Source organism: Hemicordylus capensis, chromosome 5 (genome assembly GCF_027244095.1).
Source record: "Hemicordylus capensis ecotype Gifberg chromosome 5, rHemCap1.1.pri, whole genome shotgun sequence".
NCBI classification, from domain to species: Eukaryota; Metazoa; Chordata; class Lepidosauria; order Squamata; family Cordylidae; genus Hemicordylus; species Hemicordylus capensis.
The window spans coordinates 73,290,520-73,301,221 of NC_069661.1; positions in this window are offsets into that span (position 1 = coordinate 73,290,520).

Below are 10,702 nucleotides of genomic sequence, written 5' to 3' on the forward strand. Positions count from 1 at the left end.
TTGTTTCTCCCTAACTGATAGTACAGCAGGAAATAGAAAGCTGAGAAATTATATACTCAAGAGTTTTTTCCTTATAAATTGGGAGAGTGAATCACATGTGACCAAATCTTACAAGAAACATCACACAGAGATTGAAAAATAAATATTTCCTCATGTATCCTTTCCACTATCAAAATGTTAAAAACAGAAATTATAAATGTTAAAAGTTAATGTTTGTTTTTTTCAGGTGAAAACTTGGTTATTGAAATGCTGAGGCATGTTCTTTGAATAGCATAGCTTTAGAGTGCATGAAATTATTATGTTTTTGATGCACTGCAAAGCATGAAAAGATTTGCAAAGTGGCACTTGCCTGAAAGTGTTTGAAGAGAAAGGCACATACAGTGAAGTCTGCACTGAATAACATGCAATTATATTTAATAGGCAACTCCCTCTCAAGTGTGTTGTCTTTTAAGTTCAGTGTTCTGTTTCCAACGGCGGAGAGCTTGATAACTCTGGCAGCTCAAAAACAGGGCATAACAGACTTAGCCACTATTTATTTCTTTCTTTGGTACTCAGTTTATTCTGCTCTGAGTGATTTATTAGTATTGTTTTTAATGACAAATAGTTGTATACCCTTAACCGAAGAACGGTACACTCCTTCTATCTGGGATGGTCGTCCTCTTCCACTGAGCATGCAGCTTCGGGAGGGACGCACATGGAGCGGTGAGGAAGGAAGGGGACACCCGCCTAGCCAGCCAGATCAGCCGAATCAACCCTGGCGATCAATGTGGTGACAGATGTCGCAGCCAGATCGCCCTCACATCCGACAAATAGTTGTTAATAGTGCTATCCTCCATGAATATGTCTAATTCTTTTTAAAAGCCATCCAAACTCATCATCACATTTTTGTAGTAGTGAATTGCATCTGTTAATTATGCATTATTTGAAGACATATTTCACTTTCCTAGTCAACTTTACTGCTGACTTCATTGGGTTTTTATTGAATAACCTCTACTTACATGTTTCTTGAAACTCTCAAAGAATTCTATCATGTTGATGTGACTAAACTCCCTTTGTGGCAAAACCCCCTTTGTGAAACCACGCTAAGTGAGAAAGACTCACTCTTCTACATACAGTATTAGTAATTCTAAATTTGATATATACCATCCACAATCAGCCAATGTTGAGTTGGTTGCTTTGTGTGCCTAATAACTGGCAACTTCTTTAACAAAAACCAGCTGTGCAGTGGGGCTCCTGATTGGGATTGGGACTCTGGAGAGGGGGAATTAACAATTCCTTTTTTGCCACGTTCCCCTTAGAAATCCGCCCCCTCCCACAAGGTGCTGTCTTCAAAGCAACCATTTCCTACAAATCTGGACCTCTTGATAAAAAGTAGTTGCCCACTTAAAAGATAACACTTCATAATGCAATCAATGCAATGTGTCATTTGGCCCTAGTTTATTGGGGTGGAAATTAGATGGACAGATTTATAGTTTATGAGAACACTCTCTGCATTCTTCTTAAAAGATTGGTGTTGCATTGGCTGCTTTTCAACCCTTCCTTAAGGAGGCTGGTTTTAGCAGCATATGTATTTTAGTTAAATGATCGTCTTTGTAAGATAGTGCAAGAGCGATAAGGATTAGTGTAAGAACCAGTATAAGTACTGTGGGAATTATCAGTTAAATGACGTCTCTCTATCTTGCACACCAGATCCATTTTCTCCATACATGGAGATCAAAAGTACATAGAGAGTTCCCAAACAAGCAAGGACTACTCTGTTGTCTTAAATTCCTGAAGCTGCTCTAGAGATGCATTTCCATTCCATGCACTAAGCTTCTCCCAACATTTACATTAATACGGAAGACCATTCGCAAGAAAATTCCATAAGACCACTGGAGCACAGAAGTGCCCTTTATCAGTCTCTGCTTTTGACTTATTTTATTTATTTGTTTATTCATTCGATTTCTATACCGCCCTTCCAAAAATGGCTCAGGGCGATTTACACAGAGAAATAATAAGTAAATAAGATGGATCCCTGTCCCCAAAGGGCTCACAATCTAAAAAGAATCACAAGATAGACACCAGCAACAGTCACTGGAGGTACTGTGCTGGGGGTGGATAGGGCCAGTTATTCTCCCCCTGCTAAATAAAGAGAATCACCATGTTAAAAGGTGCCTCTTTGCCAATTTAGCAGGGACTTGAGAAAAAGCAGCTAATTCTGAATCCAACGTGTGTGTGTGTGTGTATACGGTGTATGTATGTGTGTGTGTGTGTGTATACACACACACACACACACACACACACATACTGTACAAGTTGAGATGCCACTGTCGTTACCTAGGTTAGAATGGAATGGAATAGATTTCTTTATTTACGACCCAAGGTCAGCACAACATAACATAAGCAAAACATCTCATAGCATAGGAAAATACAATTCAAAGAAGGAAATATGTCAATATGTGAATAAATGTCAACGGATAAATAATCAATTAAAAGATTAATCAAGAAAAACTTGCTGCAGTAACAGTACTGCAATAGAGCAAAAATTGGCCACCTTAAAGGTGACATCTAAAATTCTATCTGCAAGAATATAAGAAACATAAAAGTCTTCTGAACAGCCTGGGAAGTGTGTCAGAAGATGAGTTAATAGGGAGCATCTTAAAATCTCTATATAATAGACAGCGCAACAGAACATGTTGGATGGATTCGACTTCCCCCATACCACATGGGCATATCTATCCTTTCTAGGGATCCCCAGGAACCTCCCCGAAAGCACCGCTGAAGGTAGCATGTCATGTCTTGCTCTAAAAAAGGCCCTCTGGTAGCACGTCATGCTCAAAGCATTCAAACAGACAGCATGGCTCCAACTAGAACTACTCAAACCCAACCTCCTTTTAGTACAATCGGGTTAGAATGGAATTGAATTCAGTCTACCATTTTTCTCGCATATTATCTTGAGATAAATGACCTCAGAACAGTTGTACATCTGCTTGTCACCTCCAGACTTGACTACTGCAATGCGTTCTATGTGGGGCTGCCTTTGTACGCAGTCCAGAAACTGCAGTTAGTCTAGAATGTGGCGGCCAGATTGGTGTCTGGGTCATCTTGGAGAGACCATATCACTCCTCTCTTAAAACATCTACACTGGCTGCTGGTAAGTTTCCGGGCAGAGTACAAGGTGTTGGTTATAACCTATAAAGCCCTAAACATCTTGGGCCCTGGGTATTTAAGAGAACGTCTTCTTTGCTATGAACCACACTGCCCATTGAGATCATCTGGAGAGGTTCGTCTTCAGTTGCCACCGGCTAGTCTGGTGGCTACTTGGGGACGGGCCTTTTCCATTGCTGCCCCGAGGCTTTGGAACACACTTCCTGCTGAAAAAAGAGCCTCCCCATCTCTTACAACTTTTAAAAGGGCAGTCAAGACACATTTGTTCACCCAGGCTTTTAATTAAATACTGTTTTAGTTGTGTTTTAATAGTTTTAACTGTTTGATTTTGATTGTTCAGTTTTAATCTTTTATTGGCTGTTTTTATTGTTTTGTAAACTGCCCAGAGAACTTGTGTTTTGGGCGGTATTAAAATGTATTAAATAAAATAAACAAACAAATAAATAAATGATGGGGTTTCTTGTCAGTGGACACAGCTGACAATGTAGCAAAATGGCCAAAAGCTTTTGGGAATGGAGTGGCTGCTTTCTGGGTTGGCTTGTGAGCATCCAGATTGAGGACACTGCAGCTAGCTATGGACTGAAGACATTGTAGCTAGCTACCTGAATTCTCACAAATAAAGTGATTTGGGTTATTAAAGCTTGGTGTTCCACCCTGGTCTTCAAAATGATCCTTCATTAATTTTAAATCCCTGTTATAGGAACCGTTATGGGCAGCAGCAAGTGGCCACTTAAAGCTTTGTTAATTTATTATTGAATCCTTGCTAATTCATAGGTTGGGCTCTTTTGCATGCGTATACTGGCAGGCTGTGGTTGGAACTTGTCTCTTTTAAACATCTGTGCTCATATCACGAGGGATGTGTTCTTTTGACCTGGCTTGTTTGAACTGTGCTAGAAGTGAATATCTAAATCTCACTTCAGGGTGTGAATTGTTGCTGGGTGATGATAGGTAATTGGATAGTGATCTCAAAAAGAGCTATGAGAGCACCGGTGATCCCATGTTCTCAAAGGTGGGGGGAACTTCTTCAAATTCGCTTGCAAGGGAAAATAGAAACCAGCTGTATATAAAGAGAGCAGGGAGTACAATGTGTTTTTGGACAGATCTTTTTCTGACTAAAGGGCGTATCCAGATGATCAGTTCAGACCTTTTAGGACAGCCTTACAATGGCCAATTCAAAAACAATATTTAGTCCACATTAAATAAATAGGGGAGGAGGAATAAACTTGCTGCTAGAACAGGAGCTGAGATTCATGTCATTTGTTCCCAGTCCCTTTTAAATATGGTTTGCCCCCTGATATGAAATAGTTGGGTTTTAAAAACAAAATTAGGACAAGATTATCAACATTGTTTCTTGTGTGATGACAGCCCTATGAATGAACTGCTCTATGGGGAGAAGATTGGAGGATGGGGAGAAGGTGGGTCTTACTTTTGTAATGAAATGCTACTAAAAAGAATTATGATGTAAGGGAGAAGGTCACTTTAGGATTTACTCAACATCCTTTGTAAGCCTGGCGTTGATCGCAGAGCATCAGCAGCAAACTGTATACAAGATAAACACTGGATTGTTGAATGGAGCATTCTGAGGTACCTCACATATGTTTCTGTGTTACATGATAAATATTTATAGACCTGTTTTTAGTTAATATTGTTGATACAGATTACAGAGGGAAATGGAGACTAAAATAATCCCTTCAGAAGCTTTCCTAACTTATTAAGTGATCCCATCCCTAAATAATATAACTTCCTGAAAAATATATTCCTGAAGAAATATTAGAGAGTGTTTGAAGTGTGTTCCTTCAGTAGCTTTAATGGGGTATTTCTATATAGGGATGTACACGGACCGGTCCGGAGGCCATGTTAGAGGCCTCCGGACCAGTCCGGATCTGGACCGGTCCGGCGGTCCGGCACCGAGGGGGGGGTCTCCCTTTAAGGGCGGGGGGTAGAACTTACCCCTCCCACCACTCTTCCCCCTCAGGCGCTGTCGTTTAGAATGAAGTTTTTTGGGGGGCAGCGTTCGTCGCTGCCGCCCCTGCCCCCGTCATTGTTAGTAAAGCCTTCATAAGAGCTCTTAGAGAAGCACGCATGTGCGCGCGGTGGCGCGCGCCTGTCGCCACCGTGCGCGCGCCGCCGATGTCACACGCAGCGTGCGCAGTGTGTGTGTGCAGCGTGCGTGTGACATCGGCGGCGTGCATGCGCCGCCACGCGCACATGTGTGCTTCTCTAAGAGCTCTTACGAAGGCTTTACTAACAACGACGGGGGCAGGGGTAGCAGCAAGGAACGCTGCAGCCCCAAAAACTTCGTTCTAAACTACAGCGCCGGAGGGGGAAGAGCGGCGGGAGGGGTAAGTTCTTCCCCCCTGCCCTTAAAGGGAGACCCCCACTCGGTGCTGGTCCGGACCGGTCCAGACCATGCACATCCCTATTTCTATACACTAGGGTGCTTTCCAGATTCGACCTTGCAATGGGGTCACGTCATATCTCGGAAGTGTGCTTTCACATTTCCTGCTTCGTGACACCACAGTCCCTGCGTGGACAGCAGGGTGCCATTCACATTGCTAATGCCTTGTCTCAAATTTAATCACTGTGATATAGAGCTAGGGCGTTGTATATTTGGTGCAAGGAAGTTCCTGGGTTTTTTAGTTGTTAGTTGCTGCGAGACTGCTCCCCCTGCTGTTTACATTTTCAATCCGACTTGCCGGAACAGATGCATTTTGCTGCTGTTGAGCAGCTAGTTTGGAAAGCGCCCAGGAGACTTAAAAGATACATTAATTGTTGCTTCTTAATTCTAATTATGTCCATTTAGGACATTGTCACAGATCCCACAGTAAACAAATCCTGCAAATAACAAATAGGTCATCAGCATAAATGGTTTGGCCTCTGTGGTTATTAAAAAATACCCTATTAAGGTATGGTAAGCCCTATCCATCCCCCAACACAGCATCCCTCCAGTGGCTGTTCCTGGTGTCTGTCTTATGTTTCTTTTTTAGATTGTGAGTCCTTTGGGGGCTGGAAGCCATTTTATTTCTTTGTTTGTTTGTTTGTTTGTTTATATCAATGTTAACTGCTTTGGGAACTGTTGTTGAAAAGCAGTATATAAATATTCTTCATATTTGTACCCCATATATAGTTGACTTGCAAAACACCCACTATCTAAGTTAAATGTATTCTTCTATGACTTTATTTGCCTCACCATGTTTTGTTTGGTTGACCGGTAAGTCCAGTGCATTCAAAGTTCACCATTGTGGCAAAATTTGCAAAATTTAATGTATTAAATTTTAGGTAGCAGTGTTATTGGAGTCGGACCACTGTGTCACCTCTGGACACAGGAAAAAATCATTATCACTTGTTCTCAAGAAGGAGTCTCTTCCTTAATTTCCTGTCTCAAGAATGCCAAGTCATTGCACTTTTGAATTTAGAGAACAACTTCTAACCCTACTGTAACTTTCACATTTGTTCATTATTGCCCTTCTGTGCTTTGAAAACATGGGTATATATATGCATTGAGTAAGAGCTTTTTTAGCTTAGCTTTTTAAAACTTGTTTTCAAATTCTTCTGATTATCTAATTGTTGTTTTACAATGTTTTTAATTGTTAATTATTTTTTTATGCTTTATTATTTTTGTTTTAATTATTAACTGATTTTAATGGTGTTTTTAATGTAAACCACCCTGAGCCTTTTGGAAGGGTGGCATAAAAGTTCTAATAAATAAATAAATAAATAAATGCTAACTGGGCAAAGAGGCACCTTTTACCGTGGTGATTCTCTTTATTTAGCAGGGGGAGAGTAAATGGCCCTATTCACCCCCAGCACAGTACTTCCAGTGACTGTTGCTGGTGTGTGTCTTAAGTTTCTTTTTAGAATGTGAGCCCTTTGGGGACAGGGAGCCATCTATTCGTTTGTTATTTCTCTTTGTAAACTGCCCTGAGCCATTTTTGGAAGGGCAGTATAGAAATTGAATTATTATTATTATTATTATTATTATTATTATTATTACGAAATAAAATAAATAAATAAGATCAAGCAAGGTCTGTGTGTGGCGGTGGTGGTGGGGACTGCATAGATGACAGATTATTGAAAAGGCATAGGAAGGCATAAGAATGACAAGTGCTGTGCTCCAGGGGTCATCAAATTATTCCAGAGCTTGGTAGTCACCCATAATTTTTTTTTTTACTAGCCAACAATAAATTCCAGTCCCAACACTAGAATAACAATTAGAAAATTTCTCGAGTAAATTGAACCTATACACAGAGCAGTGTTGTTAAAAGGGAAAACAATTTTTAAAGCTTTAATTTGAGGAGGGGATTGCAAACAGCTGGAGTTTGAACTGTCAAGAATTCCCCCACATGTGCTTCTTGTGTCCATTGCAAGGCACAGGTCACTAGGGGGAAGGATGTCAAGCATCTTGGGACGTCCTTGATGTGGCAACACATCGCACAACATCACCCTGGCATCCTTTCCACTGCTGACAGTGCTAGAGCTCCAAGTTGTTTACCTGGTTGTTTGTTCCCCCCCAAGAATGTCTTGAGGAAGCAGCTGGCTGAGAAGCTAGGGAATTGGGAAGGCTGCAGCCTGGAAAGCTGGAGACAGCAGAAAGATCCTTTGCCTGTGAGTAATAAGATAGGGACCAGTTCAGTTAAATGTGTGAGGGAACTTATCTTCCTTTATTGTATTGCTTGAATCTGAGTTACCTGGTTAATGGAAACTCTCTGAGGCTCTTCTCACGATCGGCAAGAAGAGCCTGGGGAGGGTTAGTGGGGAGAGCGGGCTTAGCGTGCTCTTCCCGCACATGAGCAGGCAGTCTGCTCCGGACAGCTGAAGCGGCCGCCCACACAACTGCCGGCTCCATTACGGAGCCAGCGGGGACTGGGAGGATCAGGGGCCGCACGGCCCCCAGAAGCTCCAGCATGCCCTGCGCAAGCTCCAGCATGCCCCAGCGAGCGCGCAGGGGATGCTGGAGAGACCCCTGAGCTGGGAGGCTGCTTTTAAGCCTCCCCATCAGGGGTCTATTCATGAGTTTCCGCACTGCAGCAACTCACAACTGGAAAGCCCGGGTTAGCAGAGTGCTCGCTTCGCTAACCTGGGCTTAGGGCATGGGTACTTAAGCGGATGACCCGCTTAAGAACCACCGGGCTCATAACCGAGCCTGGTGGTTCTCATGATGGTAGAAAATCAGGCTAGCGGAGGCTAGCCCAGTTTTCTACCATTGTGTGAATAGCCTCTCTCTCTTACAATCTGCTTTATGAAGAGATAATTGTTCTTATTGCATACTTTTTTCATTTTAATCTAATATTTATCCCTTGTTGGTAAAGTGGGTCTGCCCTAGTCACATGCCTTTGGAGTCTTAGGATTGCTCAGCCCTGCTAGGGAGAGTTTTTGCCATTTTACAAACCACCACCCTTGATTGGGTTTCCCACATGAAAATAAAGTGGATGGTGGCAATGAATCCCTTACAGTCAAGGATTCACCCCAGTGGAAAACCACCACCCCCATCTCTGGTAGGAGCTATGACAATATCTCATATAAATAACAAGTTCTTCTGTAGTTGCCTTGTCTGTAGAACCATCTAAGAAGATGCTTACTGCAGCATCTGATAGGACACTAACAGCCCCACTGCATTTTCTATGGTTAAGTGATTTATTATGATATTTGCATGTCTCATGCTTGAAAGGTGCATTACAACTCTGGAAAAGGTTAGAGGTTTTGTCACAAATTGAAGGGAATGAAACACACACTTCACACCACTGAGCGCAAACAATTCTAACTACTAAGCACCACATTTTGTTACCTGGAACAATGATATAATAAGGGCAAAGAAGTATTGCTTCACTTCTTGATTTCCTGCCTATCCTATAGCTGTTAAAAATTACGAAGTCTCATTAGCACAAGCATAGCAACTGCTAGACCAGTCTCTGAGCTGTTCTTTTGCCAACAGCTAGGGGTGTGCACGAATTGATTTTTTTCCTTTCAATTTATACCCAAATTGAAACACGCCCGATTTGTTTTGGGTCTGAATCTGATCCGCCCCCCCCACTCCAGATTCGATTTGTACCTGAATTTTCCAACTCCAAATCGATTCATATTTTTAAAAAAGGTCCCAGGGACAAGAGTGGGGTGGGTGGTAGTGCCCAATGGGTGGAAGCTACCACCCAAATTTCAAATAAATTAGGCTAAGGGGTGATTTTTAAAAGAATTTTTGAAGTTGGCGCATCTTTAAGCTTTTCCCTATAGGGAATAATGGGGACTTCAGCAAAGTAATAGCTCATGTAGGGGAGAACAAGGGTGACCCAGAGCAGGTTGCAGTGGGTGGTCATTCCCAATGGGTGCAAGGAAGCTACCACCCAGATTTCAAAGAAATTGGGCAAAGGGGTGATTTTTAAATGATTTTTGAAGTTTACACATCTTTAAGTTTTTTTTTCCCATAGGGAAAAATGGGGATTTAAGCAGCCTTGGTTATAGGAGGGGTGGCACCAGGGTAGCCCAGAGCAGATTTGGGTGGTAGCTTCCACCCATTGGGCACTACCACCCAACCCACTTTGGCCACAAAATGGAGGTCCGAATCTCCGAATTCTTTGGATCCAAATTGGGGGTGATTTGTTTTGTACCTGCATCTGGGCAATTGAGGACAGGGGTGATTTGTTTTGTCTACAAATCACCTGAATCAGCCAGATTTGGATACAAATAATTTTGTACCCAAATAGTTTTGCACATCCCTACAAACAGCCACCTTATTTTGCACGTTAAGTGCAAAAACTGCTCATGAGAAAAGCGTCTGGCTTGCTGGGTCTCTTGCAGCGACTGCTTTGATATCAGTCAGTCAGATTCCACAGGGGAAAATGGGCAGTTGCTTTGAAACCTCCACCCCACAAAAAAGGGAGGGAAGCATCTGCAGGAGATCCGATCATAGATCTCCCAGCACCTTATCTAGTTGCATCCCCAGGCATATGTTTTAAAAAATTTTAAGGAGCTGACATTCCATAGAGTTTACCTGTCACCCCTGCAGCAACACTGAAGGCGCAGGTGTTCTGTGAGTAACTAGAGAACAGAGTATACCTATGAAATCACCATAAACGACACATTATGATTTCAGGGAGTGCACAGGAGGAGAACATATGGGAGCGTGGATTTTGTCAGCCTGTCTCCTTGGCCTCAGCCTGGAGATATATCACAGCCTCCACACCTCCCCTCTCCTCTAGCCCAGCTTGGATAGTTAGAAGACCAGCTCTGCCTAGCTGTTGTTCTGCTGCTTTGCTTCTTTCATTCCTTTTTTGAATGCCTGACAACTCTACCTGTGGGCACTAATTTCATCTGCCCCAGCTTGGAGCCAGCTGTGAGAGGGGGGACTGAGTTTTGGGGTGATCATAAGGAAGTGCCGGTGGTGCAGCCAACCTGTAGGTGGCCACCAAAGGGGGCCGGCCTTTGGTGCTGGGCCTTTGGTGTGGGACTGAGATTTGGGGGGAGGTAATATTAAGACAGGGTTGGAGGTCTGGGCTAAAGTTTGTTAATCCTCCTCTTAGTGGGTTGTGCCAGGCCTTTTGCTGTCATGTGTTTGGGCTCT